Source organism: Tympanuchus pallidicinctus, unplaced genomic scaffold (assembly GCF_026119805.1).
Source record: "Tympanuchus pallidicinctus isolate F22 unplaced genomic scaffold, pur_lepc_1.0 scaffold1, whole genome shotgun sequence".
NCBI lineage: Eukaryota > Metazoa > Chordata > Aves > Galliformes > Phasianidae > Tympanuchus > Tympanuchus pallidicinctus.
In genome coordinates, this window is record NW_026294618.1 from 82,972,766 (window position 1) to 82,999,893 (window position 27,128).

General features: G+C 38.9%; 1 long non-coding RNA gene across 1 annotated transcript in view; it reads right to left on the bottom strand.

The window, feature by feature from the left end:
• The window catches only part of LOC128076514 (uncharacterized), a 40,939-nt gene extending 14,182 nt beyond the window's left edge, over positions 1 to 26,757 (bottom strand). Inside the window, exons 1-3 of the long non-coding RNA XR_008204411.1 lie at positions 26,168 to 26,757; positions 20,665 to 20,754; positions 15,115 to 15,281 (exon numbers count right to left, since the gene is read on the bottom strand). This is a non-coding gene — a long non-coding RNA (uncharacterized LOC128076514). The remainder of the gene's footprint in view (positions 1 to 15,114; positions 15,282 to 20,664; positions 20,755 to 26,167) is intronic.
• Positions 26,758 to 27,128: the final 371 nt, after the last annotated feature.

Below are 27,128 nucleotides of genomic sequence, written 5' to 3' on the forward strand. Positions count from 1 at the left end.
TAATTTCTGCTGTTTAAATGTTGGCATTGTTTGAAGCAGTGGAAAAGATTGTTATGTTGTTCTCAACCCTCTTGTGCTGAATGCCCTTTTGGGTTAGCTTACACATGTTGGCTGGGTGGGAGTGAATACTATGGTCAAATAACACTATTGTTTCCAATGCTTCATTTTCTAAACAATCCTATTGTCTTCAGTCAAGCTATTTATATGGATGGAGATCATTCTTGTAATAAAGGAATCTACTATTCAGTATATATACATTTTTAATTTAGAACAAGGAGGTATATGGCCTTTTGGCTGGAAATATGTCTAAGCTCTAAATAGTTATCTGATTATAATAAGATATATTTGAAATAAATTAAACATTCAAACATTCATACCGATCTCTTCTTAAAACATAAGTGTCAGAGCAGCTGAGATAACTGACTCCCACTGATTCAAGTTAATTAGATACTAATTACCCTTTGAGGATTTGAAACTGGAGCATAACAGAAGGCAAAATGTAACTAAAAGCAATGCATAACACGAAAATAATTCTCATTATAAAAATAACCTGTATTACTTCTGTACTGTATAATCTGCACTTACATATTTCCTTTAAAAGGATTTACAAGATTTATTAATCTGGTTCTACAACTTTTTAGAATTCAAACCTGGCATGCACCATATCATTTATATTGCAACAACCTCCTGAATTGAGTTTAAATTGGTTCACTTCACAAGAAAGGGCGTGACTTTTTCTACAGGTTCTATTTTTTCCTACAAGTATTTGATAATACAATCTACAGAATCATTCAACTGTTACTATAAAAGACAGCTCTTCTGAAAAGTTCTAAAAGCTGGCACCCAGATCAGCATATTGCAGTACCTGTTGGAGACAACACATCATTGCCTGTAACTAGGAACAAGATGTGTATTATAAGGAACAAGGTGTGTATTGAGTTTAGCTATAGTGCTGAGAAACTTTAAAAGAAATTGGCCATAGCCAGCATTTAACTCAGTAAGATAAGGAGATGCATGAGGCTTGTCCCAAAACGTAGCAGACTTTGACCCACAAAGCCAAATCTTCATTTCTAGGCACCAAACACCTAGCTTGTACCTGCAGACAGGCATTGAACTTCCAGTTGCCACCACAACATAACATTTTTGGTATTCTTTTGAGTGAGATGATTTTAGACATACTGGGTTTACCACTGAATCTGAATATTCTTCCTTGGATTCAACGGAACGTAACAAATTCTTAGGTGCTCATGCAGTCTCACTTTGTGAAACAAAAGTGTTCAGTAAACTTTTCATGCTGGTTTGCTGTTTTGTTGTTGTTGTTGTTGTTGTTCACATCAAATGTATCATATTATTTAGCAACCTCCAAAGGTTATATATACCAGAATACGTGGAAGGACTGCTATGTCTCATACGCCTCGGAATCTCCCCAAGCCACCCGGCTAAAATTTAGGTGGCAAATCGCAGCTGCCAATTCAGAGATGGTTGCGAGTCCATCTTTTCCTAGGTTTGGCCTAGGCTTTTTGACTGCAGATAACTACAGTGCCATCTAGTGCTACTTTGCTGGCGCTTGCATACGCTGCATAACGTTTCTGAGGACATGGCTCTGCATTTGTTACTTCTAGCTCTAAATACTTTTAAATCATGAAAATGCAATCCATTTCCTCAGGAATATTCACTCCCCATCCCGCTTCTTTTTTTTTTTTTAAATTTCTTCTTCCTTTTTTTTTTTTTTTTTTTTTTTTTTTCCCTGGGAAATGATAATGTAGGTTATATATATTTCTATAACAGATCTTTCAGCAATGCCATGAAATAAAATTGGCACTGAGCAGCGTGACTGTGTGGAATGGGGAAGGAACTGGAGATTATCTTGCAAAGACCATGTGTTCCCTCATACTCATGATGCAAAATTTTTAAAAATAGGAATGTGGAAGTTGCTCAGTGGAGCAAGCTTAGAGAAGGGGCCTGGGGCCTTCTGGCACAAGTGAAGGGCTGGAGGGCACCAGGGAGGAGAGAAGAGAGAACCCTGAATGCAAAGAGGATTTCTACACATGAAGCCCAGCCAAAATAGTAAAGAAACTATTATTTACCATATATATTTGGGAGGCAATCTCTGTTGAAAAATCTATAGAGATTCCACGCAGCAGGAGATGAAAAAGACTTCAAGACTTCCTATGTGATTCTGTTAAGTAATATGCAGCTGATTCATGTAGCAATCATTCTCATCAACTCACCCAGGGCACTGCCAAAGTAGGAGCCCTGAGAGAGGCTTGGTACAGACATGGGAGGACAGCTGCCCTAAAGGTAACCACAGCTGAAAATGTTACCCCAAATGCAGCTTTTGCCTTCCTGCAGCTTGGAGCAAGGCAGCATGCTTCGAGACAGCTAACACTATGTTTTTGAACTATTTTTAAAGTAATGATACAAAGAAGGTCCTAGTGAGAAACCAATGGGAAATAAGCACTTAGTGAAAACACTGCTGGGTTCCTGTCTACATCTGCAGAAGCTTTTCAATCTGACCTCAGGACATTTTGTGGCCAAGTAAACGTGCTCTGCTAAATCTGACGCTGATTTTAGGTACTGTTGTATAATGTGACCTGTGGCCTGTGTGATTAAAAGTAGCTGCTGTTGCCAGATGTTCCACGTGTCTCCCCAGGCTGCTTATTTTAAGTGCTGGCAGCATCTACCACCAAGCAGTCCAGCACCAAGTGGGCCAAGTGACTATTTCTGTTTTCTCAAAGACCTGTAAAGCTGAGGTGTTTATCTGAAACAGTTTGAGGCCACGTCCATGACAACAAATTTCAGGTATATAGCAGGTTCCATTTAAACTGATGAAGTTTGTTCTGTGATTTCTCTCATCTTACAATCACTGTATTTCAAGAACTGCACTGGGATTGCTCTTGAAAAGTCCTCCTGGCACTCCCAGCATTCTCATTTTAATAGCACCTTCAATTCTGGTCTAAAATTAGACTCTGTTCCTGAAATGAATATGTTGCTCTTTAATACACAAGCCACAAATACAATAAATTCTTTTCTCATATACTTAGTGCTGAATTAGTTTGAAGCAAGACAGGAAAATTTGTTTTTTACCCCTCCTAAGGCCACAACAATCATAGAAACTGTTTTCTGTGCAATCTAATTGAAAGTTTTGGCATTTTATTAGCTAGCAGAATAAATTTTGCCTTTTTTTTTTTATAGGTAAGGTAGCAAAATAGACAAGATAGGTAATGTTATAAAACTCTAACTTAAATAAATACGTATCAAGAAATTAATGCAACGTACAAATCTACATCTATTATTGCTAAATTTTTCAACCAAGAAGTAGGTACAAACTTCCATATACTTGATACAAATGTCTAGACCTTATCTTACTTGAGTGAGTTCATGTCTGTTTAATAAGCAGAATGGTGCCAACAATTTTATAGAAAGCCCCACGTGTTGTTTTTTTCCTCTGGAATGTTTCCAAGCAAGTCACATTCTTCAGAAAAAAAAAGTTTGGCCCTGATCCTGCCAAGACTTATGTATGTGTCAAGTTTTACATGCTATGAAGAGCCCCATTGATTTAAATGGAACTATTCAAAAAGCAAAATGTTAAGCATCTGCGCACATTCCACCAGCTTTAGGATCCGTGTTTGAAATACACTGATATGTTCTTAGCCTTCCACTCTAATGGGCCCTTTGTTTCTGTGCAGTGAGTACAGCCCACTGTTCAGTTTTTGTGTATCCAACACCTTCTGTAGCTGTTGCATTACTTCTCCAGCCTGACTTTCCTGGATCATTTCACAGGATACCTTAAACTGTGCAAGGGTGAACTGTGAGCAGGGAGCCTACATAGTATTTTTCACAGATAAAGAGTGCAATACATTATCTTTAGTACAATATTAATAGATCTCTATGAATTAATGATACAGAAGAATAGAAAAATTTCATCCAATAAAAACTGCCTAAAATTCAATTTGTAAGAATTAAATGAGTAAGAATCCGCCCCCCCTCCACCTCACCTCCCTCCCTTGCCCTGTGAGTGCCAACAACTTCTGTTTAAAAAAGTTTTCAATGCTGTTTCTGAAAAGAAAATTTCAAATGTGATTTGAGAATGATACAATCTGGTACCATCTTCTTGAGTCTGCAAAAGAGAATTCCAGAGCCTCTGCTGCTTCCCAAAGCCTTCTCAAATTGCAAAGGAGTGAAAAATGGCCAGAATTTAAACTGATACGAGAAAACACTTTTCAGATTTTGCTAGGAAAGTCTTACAGAATGACAGTAAGTTTAAGGTTCTCCTAAAGCTCTGAAGTGACTGCATAAGCTATCTCAGAGATGCCCACCATCTGTCCTGAACAGTGCTCAAATAGAGAACAGAAAACAGTGACTCCTAACCACGTCAGACTGCTTCCCATTTGGAACATAACACCGAAACTGGGGTTAAGACTGACACAGTTTAATTTAGGGACATTCTTACTGAATTTTACTTTATATTCTATGTTGGCTCTGATAAGAGGCTCAAATTTAGGACTATGCTAAATATGCAAGCAAACTACATACACTTGAATCTTTTCTTAAAGGTTGGGACAGCATTCCTATTGTGTCTAGGAAACATTTCACGTATTCAGTGAGCACTGTCTACAATATATAAAAAAGAACTGACTGACAGTGTCACAGTTAAGCACAGTATACTACTGTCTCATTCTTTTAAATGTCAAATAGATGTTCCACTCTGGTATATTTCAAAGCTGTTAAGAGACTAAGATAGAACAGGTGTTGATCAATTTTTCACTGTCAAGAAATAAATATAACTTAAGGAACAATATAGAAACAGAAGGCTTGAAATATAAATGTTTCCTTCATCTAGGAGTTCTACCAGAACATGTCAACACAAGGATTTCAAATGACTTCTGAAGAGTCAGTGACATCTCACTTCACATTTTTACCACTAAGTGGTATTTTGCATATAAACTTCTTCCCTGTGATAGTGTTCCTAATGCTAAACTTTTGATCTGGCCTAATTTCTGTCAGAAGGACTTTGGTCTTGTCTGCTTTCTTTTGTGAGAGTGAAAACCAAGAGAGCCAGTGAAATGTGGGTGTATGAACTAATGGAGAAGAAACAAACAGCAATGGGCCAAAGAAAAGGAGGCTGGTGCAGAAGTAGCAGACATCCAGACTGCAGAGCTCAGGACATGACAGTGTCCTGAAAGATGAGGCCCTCTTTAGATGGTGGGAGAAAGTAAGATTTTTGAAGGCTGTGGTTTTACTCTGTGAGTCAGCCTCAAATGGCTGCTTTGAAGGAGAATAAGTTTTTAAGCTGCTTGAGAGAGAGGGGAATAGAACTTGGAATCTCAGTGCAACTTACGATTTAATTGTTTGCCAACACAGAGTTTATTTTTCTGGTTATTGTTGGACAATATTAAGACATGTATCAAGCTGTGACTTGTTAAAGGTTTTCAGAAGGGTTTCAGTCTCAAGCAAGGAAAAGATTTTGCCACTCCCCAGGTTCAATATTTAACTTGGCCATAGGCTGTCTATCAGCGCAGTGGAAGATCCAGCTGGAGCACAGGGGTTTGCACATGACCTCTGATAAAGAGAGGTGAGATCAAACCCAAAACCAAGCTGTGCAGAAGCCTGTGAATGTCATTTGTAGCCTAGTATCACATTGAAATAAAATACATTCATAGCGAGCTCTTCTGGCTTTAAGAAAGACTCAGATGTCCTGAAACCTTAGAGCATGGCTGACCAGATCCTGCAATCTCTTTGAGCTGTAGAAGCCATTCCCCCATCCAGCAGTGCTGCCTGGCCAGCCAGTGTGCAGAAGTTGAAAAGCCCTTCTAAGCACCTGACTAGGGTTACGTCTGATGGCTCTGGGCAGCCCCTTCTGTCTCACTCTCTCATCCCATCTCTCCCCCGTCCCTTATCCTAGCAGCTTTAAGAGTGAAGAGGGAATTGGTAAATGTTCGCTGGATACTGTCACTAAGCTTCACAGGACTTGGGCTCCAGTGGGAAGGTGCTGCAGCATCCATCTCCCTAAGGAACAGGGTCCTCAATAAGCTTTCACTAGTATAGAAGCAGGCTTCCAGAGTCAGCACTTCAAAGCAGCTGTGATGGCCAGCCTGCAGAGCAAGGGAAGGACAGAGGGATTTATTTGGTTTGTTCTCTGTTTCCTATTGTCAAATATCAGCGCGTGCACCTGTCAGTTTACACAACTCACTATAGATGATCTGCTGTTTAGTAAGAGTTGCTTGATTTGCTTTTATTTTGCAAGGTCGTGTGCTCTAGAGCCAGTATCTTGCAAAAGGTATCCCATTTAACACTGCTGCCTAACACACCCCTCTCTCAGTGGTACAGTTTCCTATCCCATTCACTTAGTAGTCATAGATTCATTTTCATTCTTTTTTACAATTCATTTAGCTTCACATAATTCACCGATGTAACTCCAAATACTGTCCATCTGGACTATCACTTTGGCTTTCTATTTCATATTACTGGGAATTCATTTAGTTTTGTCAGTGTTTAGGTTTTGTTAAACTCTGCCTTCTCTTTTTTTTTTGGTGGTGGTGAGTTGTTGGAAACTGTTAGTTGGTTTTCTGGGTGGGTTGAATTAATTTCTCATTCTCACTTGGAAGTACCAAATGCTAAAATTTAACAGGTTGTGGCACAGCAGAGATGTAGCAGTTTTTCAACAGCCATGAATAATGCTTGTGGTGAAGTTCTTTTCTTGCCCTCTTAATCCTTGTGGTATACTTTTGTCAGACCTTGTCAAGAGAACTAGTTTAAATATGAATTTTCACAGCTGTTCAGTTGCGTTCCCAAATGTCCGTAGTTCCTCCTTAGTAATGGAATGGCTATTTCTGCATTTTTTCCTCATGATTAGGTAGCTTCCTGTCTCAGCAGTTTGAAAAATTATTGTTACTTAACATCAATAACATGGATTTTTATATAACTTCCTTTGCCTTACTGTAAGATTGGTATCATTCTATTATTCTTTTCCATTTTATCTCTACAATACGTTTTAGAACTGATGTCTCATTGAATAATATCATAGAATCATAGAATGGTCTGGGTTGAAAAAGACCACAATGATCATCTAGTTTCAACCCTCCTGCTATGTGCAACGTCGCCAACCACCAGACCAGGCTGCCCAGAGCCACATCCAGCCTGGCTTTGAATGTTAAATCCATCTTCTGTTTATGATTCTTATGCCCACAAAACAGAAAGCAGTAAAGTCAGTCATTCAGGACCAGGTTCTGTTCTATTGTTTTTACATAAGTAAATGCAGAAGCCACCATTGACTTTTATGGAGTTGTTGTCAGTGTATCTCAGCTCAAATGAAAACAAAATTTCCTTGGGCCCAAAATTTGGCATATTCATACTGTACTCTGCTCAGAGGGCTTTCTGTAATGCGACTGAACTGATGAAGTGAGCAGAGAAAAGGGCTTAAAAATATTGTTTTTCTTTTCTATTCATTTAGCACTGCTGAGTGATTTGAGGTTCACTGGCGGGGAAAAAAAAGGACTCAGGTTGTTAATGTGACTTCTGTGGTCTGCAGTAAACATGAAAAAGTTTGAAAAGGAATTTTCCTTCTGAAATTTCCAATAGTCTTTTGTCCAATAATACAGGCTTGATTCTTGGCTTGTGCAAGTAACTTGAAGAAATTCTGCTTCAATAAATTCAAATGCAATGTTTGAAATTGTGAAATAATCTTTTTTACTCTCCTACACTTCACAAGTAACTCACAATTCACAGGCAACTTTCCTTCCTTTGAGGGCTGTGAGGTTACGGGGAAGTTGGAGAAAGTGAGCCCCTAGAGTTAGCCATTTGTAAAGCCAGATGGGTTATCTTTCTACTAGAAGTGGTGGGCTCAATTTGTGAAATTCAGCTGCCTGTGTCATGCCAGAAGGAGATAAGATGATAGATGATTCTCTCTGGCTTGAGGGCTTATGAATAAAGGAAAATACGAGGAAGCATAGAGAAAGAGCATTTGCTCTTGGGGGAGTCCTCTGTCACGTGAGGAATGGTAAATACATCCACATGCACAAGAAGCAGAGTCAGAGACGCCTACAAATACCTTCAGATTACCATCTCCTAAGATTCAAGCACATTTCTTTATACTTCTTTCATATTTCTTTTTTGAGGTAAAAGTTTTCCATGGAATGCAACCATAATCTAAATACTTTTGACACCTTCATACCTAAATTTGGAAAATCTGAAAAGATTATTTTTGCACAGTAATTGCCTTCTTCTCTGACAGGATAGCACTGACACGGTACTGCAACAAACCTGACACTATAGCTGCAGAAATCCCATGTGTCACTCATTCAGTCACAGCACATTTATCCAACTCTGTTTTTTTTCCCCAGCTTTTACTGACGAATCTCATCGATGTGCCATGATAAAGACACTGAAAAACGATTGTGAATTATGGCATTATGTGTTGGATTACTGGAAATAAACTTTTTGTGAGACGTTTACTAAAAGCTAATTAAATTTGTTTTAGAAAACATATGAATTGCATTATTGTTTTTTTTTAAATTGCAGCAATTTAAAAAAAAAGAAAAAAGAAAAAAAAAAAAAAGCCTCTTTTTACAGCTTCTAGACTCTTAAGGGACATAAGTTTTCCATAAAAAAGCTTTACTTTTCAGAAATAGTTGATTTTACTCCAAATGCCAAAAGCTAAGATATTTGAGAATGCAAAAATCGTTTTCTATTTTCATTGGCAAAGAATCCTCATTTAGAGGAAAAATCAAGAGGAATAAATACAGGCCTCTGCAAGGGAGCAGAGAGCATTCTAAGCACATTTATTATCCTGGCACTTTTAATATTTCTTTACGTAAGTTTATCTTAGCCTCACAGCTCCATCACAGCTAAATGGCAGCCAGCTTTTCAGCATCCTAATACTATCTTTAGGACTCAGAATGGTGTGATATGAAATTGTCTCTCAGAAACCCATTGTATATTTCTACAATTAAGTTAATTTTGTAGGTAACCATTTATCTTGTCTGTTCCTAATCGCTTCCCTTTCATTTTCCAGGAAAAGCCCACAAAGCAAAACCATACCAACATTTGAACTAACGATATCTGCAAAACCAACATATAAATGTAATAGTTCATTCTAGATATTCAGATCCTCAAGAACAGCTTAGTGGCTACATTTCAAGCATATCATTGTTGCACACAACTGAAGCTCGCCTGCTATGGATTGTCCAATCTGTTGTGCAGTGCACTGATTCAGGGTGTGCTCCATCCCTCCTCCTCTCTTCTGTCCACTCAATAAGCTAAAAGCCCTCAGTTGTGGGAAAAGTGACCACTGGGGCAGCTTTTGCACGCGCAGAGGAGCAGATGCATTTGCACTCTTGAAACACCTTGACTTTTACTGTCACGTAGAACAAATTCAACTTCAAGAGTTAAGGATCTAGAGGAAAACTATGGATAAATTAGAAAGATCCCAGAAAAGAAGTAGAGGTCTAGTTCTAACCTCCACGAGAAGCACCCATAGATTTCAGCATAGTCTTTTATATTTATTTAAATGGGACACAGTCCAGAACAAAGCTCTGAATTTGCAGGACTATACTTCTGACAAACAATTCTGCCTCAATGTCCAAATCCTCTCCCTGTTGTCCTGCTCTCATGATCCGCTTTCCCTGCACTTTCTGCTCTTCCTCCATTGCTTCAGTGGCTACTGGAATTTTTCACAGGTCGTTCTCTCTTTAGGCCTAAACTAGGAGGATCCCTCTATTTCTTTCCTCTTAGAGGAGAAGGAACATTTCAAGAGAGAAAAAATGTGTACAAAACATTAAAATACAAGACTGATGAAAAGGAAGCCATTCAATAGCTTGTTTACATGCAAAATTTCTTCACGCATCCTCAGTTCATGTGAGAGGGAACCCTAATAATTTGCTTCAGCATGCATGACTTGAGGCACAAGAAGCAAACACATTCCAGACTTGTCGCTTCTGTTATCTTTCCTCTGTACATTTCTGTATGAGCTAGTGAATAAGTTTATTAAAGTCAGTTAAGTGACTCACAGAGTGTGTTTCCAGACAATTGAAGGTGGCAGAACTAAACCTTCCTGGATACATCCACGTTTTCAAAGGCATGCTGTCTCTTGTCTGATCTTTTGCCTTTTACTCCCACAAGGACAGCTGAGGTGGAACATTCCCAAACCATCCAGGCTGGAGGAAGAAAAGCAGCACGGACTGGGACCCCAAAGGGGGAGGTGTTAGAGAAAGTGTAGATGAGTGGAACAGGGGGTTCCTGTTGCTTCAAAGAGATTAATGGAGTACAGAGCAGGAGAGGTGTGTGGGATTACTGACAGAGCAGCTTTGCTACTGTATATTCAGCCTGAAGCTGCTGCAAAAAAAATGAGGTTACCAGTGGAGTCCAGTGGGACAAAAGACAGAGTATGCTGTGATTTAACAGCCATAAAGACCTGGAGAACCAGAGAATCTAAAGCCCAGTATTTTATTTATGTATCGTTAATGACAAGCATTCAACATTCATGAGGCAGCCCCCCAAAATCATAAAAGTTTCTTGTTAATCCTTTGGGTTTTTATTTTTTACTTTGCCTTTTAGAATGTGTAATTTTTCTTTACCATTACACAAATAGGTGTGACACTAAATGATTCCAGGACTTAGATTGAGGAAACTGACATCACCTTATTGTTGTCAGTTACATGACAAGATTATGTGCTTTTAGAATAATGATGAAGGTTTCAGATCATTTCCATTTTATTTAGTTCCACTTTTTTCATGGAATTGTTTGAGTTACATGGCATGAACCATATTAAATCATGTCTGGAAAGAGATTTGTAGATGTAGAAATGAAACTTGCAGATCACACAAACAGTACATTCTTCTCACACAATGGCAAAGTTCTCACAACAGCCTACTCACATTTAGATGAAGACAGTCTTTGATACTACTGAAATCTAATGAATTCTTAATCAAAGCACCACAATGCCTTTCACTGAATGAAGGCAGTCAGGTGACATAAAGACTGACACTCTTAAATCCACAGCTTGCATATGAATTCTAGACACACGATATACTTACAGTTTTCAGTTGCATGTGAGAGCTTGTGACTTTCTGGGCCTTCTTTCATGTGTAAAAACATGAAGGACTGCTTGTTCTTCTAATGATCCATTTAACTAAGACAAAGGAAACCCTTTTATCCTGTTCAGAAGATACAAGCTTTGAACTTCAAATGTATTCCATTTTCCCAGTTAGGCAGACATCTTGGGAATGATCAGGACACATCTGAATTAGGGATCTGTGCCATTCAAATGCCCCAGGTTGTCCAAGGCATCTTTGTTGGTCTGGCAGGTATACTAAACTTACAGATGTGAGCACTTCTGCAGCAGCAATTGAGGCCGGTCAGGACATAAAAACAACTAGATGCTTATGAATCATCCCACATATAACGTTCAAAGCTGTACCTAAACAAGATAGCTGACAAAATCCATACATTTTGCGTAGTTCACCAGCTCCTGTATTGTATATGCAAGCAATGATTTTTAGAAGAGCTGCTGATTTTACACACAAACATCTCAGGGACCGTGCCTTATTCTGGAGCCAGCAGTGATCGGTTGCCTCTCTGTCCTTTATGTTTTTCTCACTAATAGTTCATGAAATCTTGCAAAGGTGATAGAAAGCACAGACAGAAACCAGAGACTGAAGTAATGAATGCCATACCACTGAGCAGACATCAGAAGTGCTATGTGACAGAGCAAGATTACTTCGGAGACATAAGCAGTGATGCAGGATTGGTAAATCCTTAGGCAACAACTCCAATTTCTTTTCTGGGATGTTCCATGCCAGTGCCAGGAGGAATCCTCATAATCCCTGCTTACCAACAGCATAGCCCCGGAAACTGTGTCCCTGCTATGGGACTGCTCAGAGAAACAGTGCCTCCTATGGATGCTACTACTTGATGAGAAAAATTCCTATAATAATTCAAAACAATAGAAAAACTCCTTTTGACTTAGCAGAAAAAAAAGGTTTAATCCTTGGAGAAGCCAAAGAGTAGCACTGTATTTCAGAACTAAGAAGCTCTTATCCCAAGGGACCAGAAAACACTTCAGCTCCTCAGTGGTTCAGAAGTGGACGCTCAGACAGAACTCTCTGTTTGCTTGAAATACCTGATGGAAATAACTAGAATCTGACCTAAAAACAGTATTTAAAATTGGGAAATTACTCCTGAACTTTGAATACATCTCTCTTGACTATAACTAATGAGGAGAGCGGACAATCTGAAGGAAAGTGGACACGCAGCTACAGAGAAATCAGCGGTCATGAATGTTCACACTGCTTGTATAGTCACATGCCTATTCAAAAGTCTTAAACTCCTTGAATGCAAACACTTAGCAAACAGTCTGGGGGTATAAAGTGTGGGGGGTGTGATATAGACATCTGTCATTGTGGTAACACAAGTTAACTACTTTGCTCTGCCTTCAGCTTTCTGATGATAGAAATGGAAAACAATTTTCATTTTCCCAACTGGATTCTGAGCTTATTGTCCTGGGAACATTCCTTGCAGATGACAGCTAAAAAGAGAATAAAGTATCCTAACAGATGTAATTCTGGTTCTTCTACTATTTATCCCTCCTGTCAATTTGGAAGCCTGTTTGTTTGGTTTATTAAATGCTACAGCTTACGATTTAAAATACCATAAAGCAGGATGGAAAAAACTACATGTTTAACAACTACATTACCCTTCTTTCTTCATCTGTTGTCTGACAAGGTCACTACAGAGTGTAGGCACTTATAATGTTCAAGACACAAAGCAGCAATAGATTATTCTCCTTTCAGTAACAGCTGTAAAATCTGCAGGATGATGAAAAACTATGAACACCTCATAGAATGGGGTAAGAGGATGTGATACTGGATTCTGTATGTATATTATATGTTCGAGGCACAGTTTCTGTAGCTGGAGATATATAAGCAAATTAATGGGAGCATATGAAATGCTACACTATTTTGGCTCCATTGCCTCTTCCTCTTACCAAATGATGGTCACCATTAGAAATCTTTTTTCTTCTTCCACTCCTCATCAGAGAGAAAGCTAATTACTATCTTTGTATATCTGTGCAGCTGAAGAACTTCTCAAGCGTTTGCTTCAATAAAGTGTAAACTTCTGTCCTTGGGGTCCCTACGTGCCGTAATTCAGTGAGGAATGCGTCTTTCACAGGCCTTTACATTTTGTATTGGTCTGTACATAAAAAGTATATGTGATACAAATATTTAAATAGTTTCAGTGTATGTAGTTTTTACTTTCTCTTTATGGAAACGAGAAATTACACTGATCAATGCCCGTGTGATAATAAGAGCTTTGACGTGACTGATCTCAAATCTTCTTTTAAGCATACCCTAAGGGGGAAACAGAGAGTGAGCATGCAAGCTTTCAGCCACATTAAAAATCCAACATGTGCTAAAGTTAAAATCAGAACCTAGTACTTTGTCTTCAGTGCTCTGAAGGATGAAGGTCACAGAGTCTCACCCATTTTGGTATCCCCTATAAAAGACCCTCACTGGTAATGCTAATGGCACAGCTTTGGGCTCCCTCCTACTTCCAGGTTTCTCTGTTCTCCCATCTCTGCTATTACTGCCACATGCTGTGTGGACATGAGAGGACAAGAGTGAAAGCTACAATATGCTGTTTTCAAACTCAGAACTACGAGAATGATCCTTTTCTAAGTAACCATCAGTTCTTAAGGATAATAAAAGTTTGCACAGAATTCTCAGAAACATTTGCCTTCACCTTCATCTGAGCCACACTAGTGCCAGCGTTCTAGTTCATTTATATTTTTGAATTCTTCAAGGAGATAAATGGCAGGAAAGTGTGTTTGCTCTTTTTAGTTGAAGTAGGTAAGTGCACAGACACAGTAGATCAAAGCTTCTTTCCAGACGATTAATAAAATACAGTCAATGAAACAAGGAAGATTTGCAGTGCAAAACTAAACTTGACAGTCCAAGATCATTTCCAGGCATTTCTCAAAAATATATTTATTTCTGTTATTTATAAACTATGGATTTAAATCTTCGCATTGTAAAAATGAGGACAGTTAATCGGCTTGAACATCATGGATACTGGTAAATATTCAGAGAGAGCTCAAAACAATTTAAAAATAATCCTTGAGAATTTAGTAAGGACTGCAAAAAGAAAAGCAGTGATTTATATAGAACAGTCTGGCACCCTTCTACAGTCCTGCTGTTAATTACTTGATTTCTGTGCTTTGCCAGTTACGACATTCCAGACATATGCAGCAGGATACAAAATGCACAAAAAATGAACTAACAATGTTAAAAATGACCCTGAAAGAAATTCTACAGGAGAAAAAGCAACAGCCTTTCCGTTTGATCCTTCCTGCCAGAGAAGGCCTCAGGCCACCTCTTTACCAGAAGCTTTAACCCCACAGAACCTGTATGGTTTGATATTGGCTGACACCAGTGTCATGAGAGTACATTCTGTTTATTTGCCAAGGGCTGAATTGAAGTGGATAATTGGTGTCTCTCAAGAAGATGTTTCTGTTCAGGTAAAAGAAAGGCTAGATTTTCCTGGCTAACATCAAATGTATATACAAATACATGCCAGTTGACAGCGACAAAAGGTATCTTCTTTCTAGAGCATACCAGATGTTTTCAACCATCTTTGGAAATCTTACAGATTTTTGGAACAAGGGGAAGGCTTAAGCTCAAGAGTTCCCCTTTGCAAACTGTTATCCACCAGACCTTAATGTTTGAAGTAAGGAACTAAGCTGATCTCACCAACGTAAGAGCCAGAAGAACAAAATCCTCAAAGGGCATATCTATTTACAATCACAAACACAAACTCAGATGAGGTATAAAATATGGTTTTGATTAGAGTGCAGCTGTAGCACTGTGGTCTATCTCCCATATTCAGCATCTTAGATGGATTCTGCAGTTTGCACTCAAGTGCAAAATACAACTGCTTGCACTTCTGATAATAACAAAGCTAATTGTATGAACCCTGAGGTTCAGTCACTCCAGCACAACTAAAATAGGTATTTCCTACAAAGTTAGCACAATCTGTATGTAAGTAGAGATTAAATGCACTCTATGTATGACACAATGCAGAGCACAGGCACACCTTCCTTTTCTGTTAGCTTGGATTACCTTTGTTCTGGTGAGGAGTGCAGTGATCCAGAATGGAAGTGAGAAATGCAGAGAGATGCAGCAAGGTCCTTGACAAGGAAGGTATTCGCTAGCTGCTAGTCAGGCACAGGGGGGTTCCAGCCTCTACCAGCATTTGCCCATCCAGAGGCAGCCAAGGAATGCAAGTTCTAGGGATTAAAAAAAAAACAAAAAGAGGTAGGTATATTGCTAAACTTATGGGAAAGGTCACATCTCTGTCACTTTGCCTGTGTCAAGTAGATACAGTTTTTCCTGAAATTTGACAGCATTAACGAGGCTTAGAGATCTGTAGCTGGAAGGCATTTCCTGGTATCCTTCAGTCCACTCCCTAGTACTGACACAGAATGAAGCATATCAAGCTATTCCTGACACATGCTTATTTCATAACAGCTTCCAGTGAAAGTGATTGCACTATTACCACAGGCAGCATCTTCTCACAATATTTCACATCTAACTCTTCTAGCTAGAATTTTTTTCTAGTGGCTAATCTAAGTCTCCCATTACAAATTCAGATAATTTGTTCTGAATTTCTTACCTGCACTGGGCAGAGACAACAGTTGAATCAACTTTCTAACAACTGAAAACATTCTTAGCAGTTTGCTGTATTTCTTCTTCAGCTTCCTCTTTTTTTCCCTTTTTTTTTTTTTTTTAGCCTAGCTTCCTTCTTTTCTTTCTCAGAGTGCAAGTTTTCTGCCATTTCTACTGCTTTTCTCTCCACTTTCTAGTTTTTCATTCTTTTTGAAACACGGGACACAAAACAGGGCACTCTGTTCTACCAGCAGAAGAAAAATCCAACACCAAACAGACCAGAAAAATGACCTCCTTTGGCTTAAGTACTGCCCTATTATTAACATTTCCCAGAACATCATCTATCTGTTTTGCAGTCCTGCCACAGAACTGACTCATATTCAGTTATGAACCATGTAACCCCAGGTTTACTTCTACAGAAAAGACTGCATGAAAATTTTGAGCTCACTCTGAAGGGCAGACAAGGGTAGATCAAGTTGTCCTGTGACAGCTGTGAAGAAAGAGAGCCTCAGGGCCTGTATTTGCCAGCCACAGCCAGACTGGACACAGCTTTAAAAATCTGCACCAAACGCTGGGAGACATCAGTCCCCAGAGAAAGTCTTGATCCTGCCACCTGTTTTATAAGTAAATTCTTGCACTTATCAGACTACTTAATTTATAAGTAAATTCTTGCACTTATCAGACTACTTAATTTATAAGTAAATTCTTGCACTTATCAGACTACTTAATATTACAGAAGTGCTGAAGCAAATGTAAATGGAGCCCATGGGCAGAGAGAAGTGAGGAACAGAGATAACAAGCATATGCACATCATTTTATCCACTTAAAGACACTGGTCTGAAAACTGTCATGCCTATGACCTTAACCCTAAGCATGATGAATAAAAAACAGCAAAAGCCACTAACTGTATGTTTTCCTTTAGGTGTCTTCTTCTCACTTCACTTCTGCCTCCAACTCAGTACAGGTCTCGTCCCATCCAACTGTTCTCAATCTAGCATAACCTCTAAGCTTGCCTTTTAGGCCTCCTCTACAATCCAGGAATGGAAGAACTACCTAACAAACTCTAGATTCATTCCACTTCAAATTAAAAGTCTTAGATACATGGAGTGAATCACCTTCTGAAAGCACTGTCTCTCCATTGACTAGCAAAGAGTGTAAAGACCAACCAGATGTCTAATTCTCCGACAGCCATAGAAAGGCAATCACAATTACTTCCTTAATGGTGGCTCAGGCTCTCTAATCCAGCTGATTGCTTTTCTAAGAAGGCACTTGTAATCTGTTTTGTGCATAGCCAAACTCAATATATGTATGAGGATCCACAAAGTTTAATTTAAATGCTGAATATCCTCTCTGTTCTCTGTCTTCCACACATCCTCTGCTTCTATCTCTAGTTGACTATGGCTGATTGTCTTTTCCCAGCCATTCCTGGCAATACATCAACAACCAGCAGCTGGGTCACATTCATGGACTCACAAGAACAAGAAAAGCTATCAGTTAAAAATGATATTACCTCTCCCTGGCTTTCATTTGGCCTGGCATGAACTGACAATGGGGTATAATTTTTTTCCCCTGACTACATTTCTCATAGCACGTAGAAGGAAGTGTAATTTGCTCTCACAGCATTATTTCCCTTTCACACTTGGTTAACCATACTGCATTTCACGCACATCTTTCAGTCAGCTGCTGCAAGTCATGGTCTCGAGATATCAGAAGCCAAAGACTATGCTGCCTCAGCTTTTTTAGAAGCCATAGGACTCTATGCTAAAACTACAAACCTCTTACTGATTTTATGAAAATATAGTCTTCATAGCAAGCTATATTCATGAAATACAAAATATTGACAGAAAATCTCTGTTGGTATATTACTGAAGAACAGCATATCTGAATTGATATAATAGTTCCAGTGCAATTTCATCAGACAACAAGGGACTGAAAGGCATAGAATCACAGAATCATAGAATCACCACAGTTGGAAAAGACCTCCAAGAGCATCTAATCCAATTGTCCACCTACCACCAATATTTCTCCACTAAATCATGTCCTTTAGTACAACATCTAAACAGACCCAGGAGCTGAGACTCAACACTCTTTAGGAAAAGAAATTTTTCCCACTATCCAACCTGAACCATCCCTGGCACAACTTGAGGCCATTCCTTCTAGTCCTAAGTCACAAGTGTGTACAGGCTTTTGCATATCCTGCTCTTGTATATTTGTATGCTGTAACTGGAAAAATTTAATTCAATGGAATTAATTAGATGATTGTTCCCCGGACCAGTGTTGGTGGTTTTGCTTCTTGGTGGTTTTTTTTTATTTATTTCTGTTTTGTTTTGGGTTTCTTTTGCAGCTGAAACCTCTTCTTGAGCTCAGTAATGTTGGTATACATTTTCAAACACTAGATGGTGCCAAGGGTCCACACATAACGAAAAACAGACTGAAGAAGCAAAAATATTTAATTTAATGGCAATTTTAGTGTAATTGGTTGTTTGTCTATTCAGTGAATTAGTTTTAAGTCTACTATTAAAATGTCTTGTCTTAAAATGTCTTGATAGGAAAAATTCTATTCAAGCTGACAGTAACTCATGTAAGCTCACGAGAAATTAGGTGCTGGAGCAGGTAAAGAGAACAGCAGTTCAGAAGCAAAGTTTCAGTACAGGTATATTACCTGCATAGGCAGGTCCAGATTCATTTGGTCCAAAGCCTTTTCTCTGATAGTGTTCAATACAAAGTGATTCAAAGGAATTTCTAAGAGCCTCATGGCAAGCGAATAGTGAGACTCCTACCCTTGGTCTTAGCCTGGGTTCTAACACCTACAAATTGGTTCTAGCAGATGAAGCCAAACTTTCCAAAAGGGTGTTTCCTATAGGTGTCTTCTCTTCAAAAGGGCATTTCTGATTCACAAATTGGATATTCCTGCTAGATATATAAATACTATATAGTTGATCTATTTTATGAGGTTAAAAAAAACCCCAAAATGTTGCAAATTTCTTAGTAACAGATTCAAAAAATCTTCTGTTTCCCAGTTAGTATTTCCTTGAGTAAAGAATATTATTTTTGCTTATCTGTCAGTGTTACTGATCTCAGTATATATGAACAAATTCATTAATTAGATAAACAAATTTATAATAGTTTTAAATTAGAAATGCATAATGTCTACCATGTACTACTTTAGAACAGTATTTGGGAATACAGCTGTCACACCTTCTTGAAGGACTTCCTAAGAAACTCCCGTCTGTGAGATAATCACATCCATAGTTTGCAGGAAGCCTGCTATTAAGTTACCAGCAAAAAAAGGGCAGAGTGAAGAAATAAAGGACACCTCATTAGCATTTCAATTCTGATACACTTTTGTTTCAAGTTACTGATGCTCTTTTCCCAATATGTATATGTCTGTACACTGTTAGGTTTCTGTGGAAAGAGGAATTTACGCCTGCCAAGGATATGCAAGAGGGTGCAATTGCCTTTCTCTGGGTTTCTGCAGAAGAGCTCACTCAGTTCATGGAGTTATTTGCCAATATATGTGCTGGATCCTGTCCACGCTATCAGAAGGGTTATCAGAAGGAACAGCTACATGTCACTATAGCTGGACAGAGAGTCTGTTTTATGGATATCTGCACAGTGCTGTGTCTCAGTGTCTTTTGTGGGAGCAGTATATATGTAAATAAATCAATTTACTTTTAGAAGATCGGTCTTCTGCAAGACTACAGATATCTCTTATAGATGCCTCTAAAGCACGTTCACAAAGAGCAAGGCCGAGTCCACAGTTAACAGAAATGATGTGGTGTAGCCCATCTTAAAGGAGAATGGGCAAACACAATGCACTGTGTCTCCATTGCTTCTGTATCCTGCATTTACTAGAACTATGCTACCTCAGCAAACTCATGTACTGGAGCTTTAGTGGGAAGGTGCACAGGATAGACAAACATACTGAGAGGAAAACAACAGAACCCAAGCTGAAATCTCAGCCTGCATGTGTCCTCATTTCCAACAGCTGTGTGTGTAGTTCATGTAACTAACATTGTGCAATGATGGCACCAGACATCCAGGGAAGACCCAAGTACATATGCAAGTGCTGTCGACTACAATTCATGCCATCTGAGAATGAGCACAAGTTGGAGTGTAGAACTCCCTTTGTGGCTAAATGCATCTTGTTGCCCAGATACTGAGCAGTCCTGTCTTAAGCATTCCTTTACAGACAGAGCCTCATTTCCTAGCCAAAGACTGATTAGCTTCACAAGGCTGACTTCATTTTCCTTACAAAACCACCTACACAGCATCAACTGAAGCCCAAAAGCAGGAATCTTCAAATTAAACAGTACTGATGCAGTGTTCTGTAAGAAAGATATGCTGTCGTCCCCCCCTTCCTCCCCAACAAGAAAAACATCAAACAAGCATTTTTATTTACAAGTAACCCTTCTTAACTAGAAACAAGAGAAAATGAAAAATAACAGCACTGATAAGCCTGGAGAGCATATAATGACGACAATCACATCGCTCCCAATTTAAGACCAGAAATATATTCACCCTAAATCTCAAAAAGCTGTCAGGGCTGACTGAGATAAGCAGCTACTGCTCACAGCTCAAAGTTCAGGCTGAAAAGTGATGAGCTGATGGCTGCTTGAGCATCCTGTAAAGAGGTTACTCTTCTAGACTTGGCAATCAGCTTGCTAAGACAAAGGAAACACATGATAATTTTCCATCTTCTAGACAGAGCTAATATGGAGTAATAAAATGGCCCTGGGTATCAGAACTGCATTTCCCAATTGCTTCTTCCTTTTTCCCAATTAAAACCAAATTTATAATCATACCATATATTTTAGCTTTAAGAACATAAGCTTTATATACATGCTGACCTAAGAAAGGGTGATTAAGTAGAAGTAAGTAAGATTTAAGCTCAGAATAAGAAATTGATTCAGATCACAGCTCATTTACCAGTTTATGACCATTAATGAATTTTATAAGCTATGTCTGACTTTGTCACTTGGAAATAAACCTCTTAGTACTTACCTGTTCCATAGTGGAGCTGTGATGTCTAATCTATTACACTCTGAAATGCGCTGAGAGCTCCAGAAGAGATCAGGAACAAATAAGACATATCTGAAAGTGCAGAAAATGATCTGAACAAAAAACAGATTTCAATAAATTAATATGGGGAAAATATATTTTCACTCTATTAGAATGAATGGCATTTTGCCTGGAATATGAGTCATAGGAGAACTTTATATTCTAAGTGTAAGACATCGCTAGGCAAGACAGAAAGAGGAACAGTAATCTGAAGGATAAATTGCAGAAATAAATAAGTAGAAATATACTGAAGTGATGGCAATAATGCATGAAGATCTACCCTACGAAAGGTAAATTGTATCTTATTACTTTGAAAGCCATTCAAGCTAAAATGCTCAATGATTCTGCTGAGAGAATTTCAAGGCATGGAATATAACACGTGAGAGCTTATGACAATATGTCTCAGTCTGGGAGACCTGGCTCTGGAAAGAATTTTCAGTAGAGGTTGGATGAATCACAGCCTGAGCTCTCGTGAGTCACTGCAAAACCTTCATTAACTCCTGTAGACCCAAATAAACATTTGCAATACCAACAGCAATTTGCAGAGAACAATGATGGAATAGCAATAATAGCCTCGTCCAAACCAAAGCTTTGAAGGAAGTGAAATGTGAGAAAAAACAGAGACTCAGAATCCATGAGGAGACTTGAACCAGCCAAGGCATTATACAAAAAAGGCATTCTGATCCTGCCATGGCACAAAGGCTGACAGCGGGTAAGTATTTTAGCTGAAAAGCAATGATTGAAAAGAGAGAGCTGCAAGTGGAGAGAGAAAGTCCAGTCATAGCAAAAGATCCTTGCTGCGCTGTGGAATTCCTCTGATTTAAATCAAACACAAGATTGTACCAACAGAACTAACAGCAAAAAGGATCTTGTGGCTTGTGAAGTCTTTGGTGCTGCAAGAGATCAAAAGGCCAGCACATTCAGTTGTGCTCTACACTGAGAACTGTGGAAAGGCACACAAAAGTCTCTGGTGCGTTCCCTTGGGTGCTGCTCATCAGCACAGGTCTGCTGGCTGCACAACTCCAGCCCAGATCCAGCTTTGAAGAGCTGTGCACAGGCAACACTGGAAGGAGCAGCAAGGCCAGCTGTAGTGAGGCTCTCTTTACTCAGCAGACTCTCAAAGGCAGTGAGCCCAACAAAAGCCTAAATATTGCTATACAGCACATTTAACTAGAGCTGTGCAGAAGTGCTTCGAACATCCAAAAAGAATGACGCCACCAAATCTGACAGTTGCTACAGGTTAAAGTGCTGCTTCTGTACTGCTACCATATTTTCTACACTGTGATAATTTGTTCATGAGCTAGGACTCACCAAAGTTCCATGTATATCCCTCAGAGAGATACGAGCATCTTTTTGAGCCCTGAGTTTTATCTATTCCTCTTCTGGCATGCTAGCAGTGATGACATTTATGGCAACATATTAGCTTTTACACTTGCTTGAAGCATTCCACTTGTTTAGAGGTTGAAAATCCATTGGTATGCTATCGAAACATTATTCATTACTTTTATAAGGGACCTCACAGAATTGGCATTGCCATTTCCATCTTTTGTATAACCATGTCTGCTCCTGTGGTGGCTGGAAGAGAACTCTGGCTAACAAGTAAGACTGCAGCTGAATCGATACAAGTGAGTAGTGGTATCATGAACAAGGATATAAGGGTCATAAGAAAGGTAACCAGAGATGGGCTTGAATGAAAGACTTGTGAAGAAGAATCCCAAAAGCAAAATGGGTGGGTTGATTTCCCTGGCAGCAGAGGAGGTAAGCAGGTGACTAAGCCTCAGGGGAGAACATTGCAGTCAAAGGGTAAGGGAACATATCAGAAGCAATAGAGAGGGAAAGAAACTTGAAGAAAATGTGAGGTATACTTGGCCATCGGGCTTTTGAAAACACAGCAAGAAAAGTCTCAGATGCAGGGTACTCTGGATAGAATGAGAGATATGTTGGAGGCAAGGACTGGGATTAACAATTCTGTGTTATCTAAATCTCACCTGCTCTGGAACCACACAGCATTACAAAAATCTCCACAACTAATTCTTCAAAAGTAAGGACATAGGAAATACAAAAGCATGTCAGCTTGAAATAAGGAAAGCTATGAATAACATATCCAAGTGACACTGGGACAAAGCAGATACAGTGCCAAAGTACAAATGCTACACTTTATCTTTACTGCTTGCCAAATGCAGCCCTGTGCAGTGTCATTAACAGAAGCCAGTCTTAATAAATGTCATTTATGTAGAGTATTCACAGACTCTGATTCAACATAGTTATTGCTAACATTACAGCAGTTCTGCTTCAAGTCATTTTCTATTGAACGTGCTGCAGACTGCCAACAGATCTGCAGATATTACTTCCACAGAACTCATGGAGAATTATTTCTTGCAACAGTGACCTGGTCAGAAGTGGTATCTAGTACTTTCTAGTACTTTTTACACAGCCTAAAAAACCTACACTTTTTAAACAGCCTAAAAATATGCTTAATGATTTAATCTAGGTTCGGCTTGCTGCTATATTTAAAATCTCCTCGCTTAGGCTTTCAACAACAGAAAATTCCTCCACACACTTTGACGCACTCTGCCTAGATTGTTTTTGAATAAGGCACACATGCCTTCAGAGTTTGGGGTTGGCAATACATTAAGCTTATTACCCTGGATCTCACTCTAGGCTGTCAGCTTTATTTAGATTCCATTCCGTTTTTCAGCTTGATTTATCTGACTTGGTTCAGTGCCCAGCAAAGTTAATGGAAAGTTTCTATTGACCTGAAAGGAAGTTAAATTAAGGCACGTTTGTCTGTTTAGTTGTGACATTAAAATTATTTTTCCTTTTATGTTCTTCACATTTAAAATCAGTTAGCAAACTGTCACAGAGCCCTGAATTGTTTTCTGAACAGAGAGAAGTGAAAAAGAGTACTGCTCAAGAAGTTCTGCTCCAGCTCTCATTTAAATGAGCAGAAACTGTTTCATTTCAGCAGTAGAAATTGAGCTGGAGCTGAATATCACAGTTAGGTTTATTTTTATTCCAGGATTTATTCCAAAAAGTGAAAATCTAATATGAAAAACAGATGGTTCTGCCCTTTCTGGGTTTTTATTAAGTTGAAGAGAAGGTAGGATCTCAGTGCTCTTCACAGTTGCATGAATTTCCTCACGTGCAATTTGTTGGCTTCAATTTCCAGAGGTCTATGAAACTATCAGCTTTCATCTTAAAAAAGGACACTGAACAAAAGGTAAAATGTTAGTTAACCGCTTTGAACGCTGCAGAGCAAGGTGGAAAAACCTAAGTCCTAAGACCTCAAAAAGAAGAAGGCCAGGTCCCTGCCCCCAAAGTGACTTGTGATGAAATGTTATGATTTTTAAATCAGCTTCATACTTTGGAGGTCTGCTTCACTTTGAACTCTTGGGTAATGCTAACGCCTTGGTCTCATGCCTTTGTGCTGGATAATTTACACTTTGTGCCACGACATTTCCAAAGAGTCGGCAGAGTCAGTACTCCCATCATGCCAGAGGCTGTCCAAAAAAAAACCAGTCTCAAATTTTAAAAGGGGGAAAGACATACAGAATGTTAGCAAAATTAATTTTATCATGCAGTAACATGAAAATTGATTGAGAAATTCTGTTTAAACAAAAACATCACAGTCTGCCTTGATTTTTGCATAAATATCTTGCAGCAGATATGAGATGATTTTGTGAAAAAATGTATATGAAGGAATCAGGATATTTTTTTCTAGAAGGAAACCTGTGTCAGATATAAAATACAATGTAGTTTAAACAAACATTTCTCTATGTGGATGTTTCTGCATATATGAATAGGTATTTGAAATTCCAAAGCTCGGTAACTGGTATAGGTGTGATTACTTATCGCCTCACATCATTCTGTATATGATATATTGCTCATCTGCTGTATCCAAATTTCTTCAACAGAGATTATTGGAAGAGCAGTTTCATAGTATACTGCTCATAAAAATGTCTAAATACTTTATTAGCTCTATATACCTGGATGTCTGATACTATTTTGCTACGCGTCACAAAACTGCATTCACAGGAATGAATTTTGGTGCTGTCGGGGCAGTTGCAGTGCACTCTAATCCTCAGTGGGCATGCAAACTGTCCCACCAAATCAGGAGGTCACAGATAAAATTTCTAGGAACTTATTGCACGTTTCTTCTCATGCTTTATCACTCTGATTAACACTTAAGTTAGCAAGTCAGGCTAAAATATGTTATCTCATCTTTGCTAAGTAGGCATGGATACAATATTAGCAGTAAAAGGAACTGTTTATGGTACCTGGCCTGTTTTGTGATTAAGCGATATTCATTAATATGTTTGGCTTCAAAGTTCAGAAGAGGTAACAGACAACATATTAGAAATCCATTCCCAGAGCCTTCTGCCAGCTGATTTCATTGGCTAGCTGACAACAGAAACATGCACCAGTGGGGCATTACTATCTAAATATCCATCCGTTACATGCTTTCATTTTCTGTACATCTCTCCCTGTCCCTTCCAAAAAGCACTTGTTTTTAATTTCTCAAGCCAAATGGGGAATGAGAGGGGGATGAGAGGAAAATTCACAGAGGGTTTGAAAGTTCGGTATGAAGACTCCCCTGAGATCCTCATTTAAACCTGCACTAGGTGCCTGTGTTTCAACCATGGGGTAATTACAAAATCATCTTATGAGGCACTTCTGTCACGTGCTACCAGCCTGCAGGAGCCATTACAGGGGAAAAAACATCACATGCACTTCTAATGTGAGATGAATCACACCCTGGAAATAGATTTTTGCTCTCCACTGATGGTCGGGGAAAGAGACATGGATCTGTTGGAGTGTGTCCATATGAGGGCCACAAAAATGCTCCAAGGGATGGAACACCTCCCCTAAAAGGACAGGCTGAGAGAGTTGGAACTGTTCAGCATAGAGAACACTCCTGGGTGACCCAAGTATCTTAAGGGAAGCTGTAAGAAAGAAGGGGACAGATTCTTTGGAACGATATGTTGTGATTGGACATGGGAAAATGGTTTCAAACTAATAGAGGTGTGATTTAGACTGGATATAAGGAAGGTTTGTTTATAATAAGGGTGGTGAAGCACTGGAACAGGCTGCCCAGTGAGGTGGTGCATGCTGTGTCCCTGAAGATATTCAAGGTCAGACTGAACAAGGCTCTGAGGAACCTGATGGAATGTGTCCCTGATCAGTGCAAGGAAGTTGGATTAGACAACCTCTAAGGATCTCTTCCAACTCATATGATTCTACAATTCTGATTCTATGAGGGGAACACAAGGTGATTAACTCAAACTTGGCATCTAACTTTTAGTTGGTGTATGATGAATCACCACAAGGGAAAAGGGGAAATAGCAAGAACACAGTAGTCTAGTGAATGTATAGGGAGCCTAAGCTGACTAGCCCATGTATATATCTTTATGACATTGATATTTATATTTGCTCAGACAAATCCCACCTTTCTAAACAGGCCTGGCTTCCTCCTCAGTTGACCAGCTGGTCTACTGTTCTTAAAGCAGGCTCTTGTCTCAGCTGGGTTTCTGTTACACGTAACTCACAGTGCAGCTTCCATCTCTTCAATAAGGTTTCTCCTTGCTCAGCCTCCAGGCTTCATAAGCATGAAAGTCAGCTAAAGGGTCTTTAGACTAACCACAAAGGTACTTGTCCATTTTCTTGAAAAGTTCCAATGAAGACAATTTTACAGCACACCTATACAAATTATTTTAGCACCTTACATGGCAGAATGATGAAAACCAATCAGCTTAATTCACAGCAAGGAGCATACATGTGTAACATGAAATGTTTTACTATTTTAAGGATGAAGACCAGCCGAGCACTACATTTTGCTAATAATCATTCATGCATTGGAAAATAGTTAAAATCTCTACATGTAACCTCCTCTTTTTTAAGTGAACAAACTCATTCCTCTAGCTTTGCTTTGTGTTCTCTAAAATCTGCCATCAGAATTTTCCATCTGAGTGTTTAAAAGGATCAAATAGAGCATAACGATTACATGTTTAAAATAGTTAAACAAAATCAAATTAAAATACAACAACTCTGCCCGTTCAGCCTAGAATGATGCTATTTAGTTGCCTCATATGTATTTTGTAAGATACTTTGCTCCCACAAACATTCTGTATTGCTGATAGGTGGTTATTTTCTGTATATATGTTACTGTTTCTTCCTTTCTTGCCAAGCTAACTATTCCCTTAAACAAGAAAATTGGACTGGTTCATCTAATGACAGATTACTCTGGGGGCTTGTGGGTGGACTGTTATCAGGGTCTTATGTCACATACATTGATTCTTCAGTGTTTTATTCCAAAACTTCTCCATGGCACAAAGTTAGGCTGATGAGTCGATAATTTGTGACTTTTCTTTGCAGCTGGGTAACTACCATTTCTTTTTTCCAAACCTTGC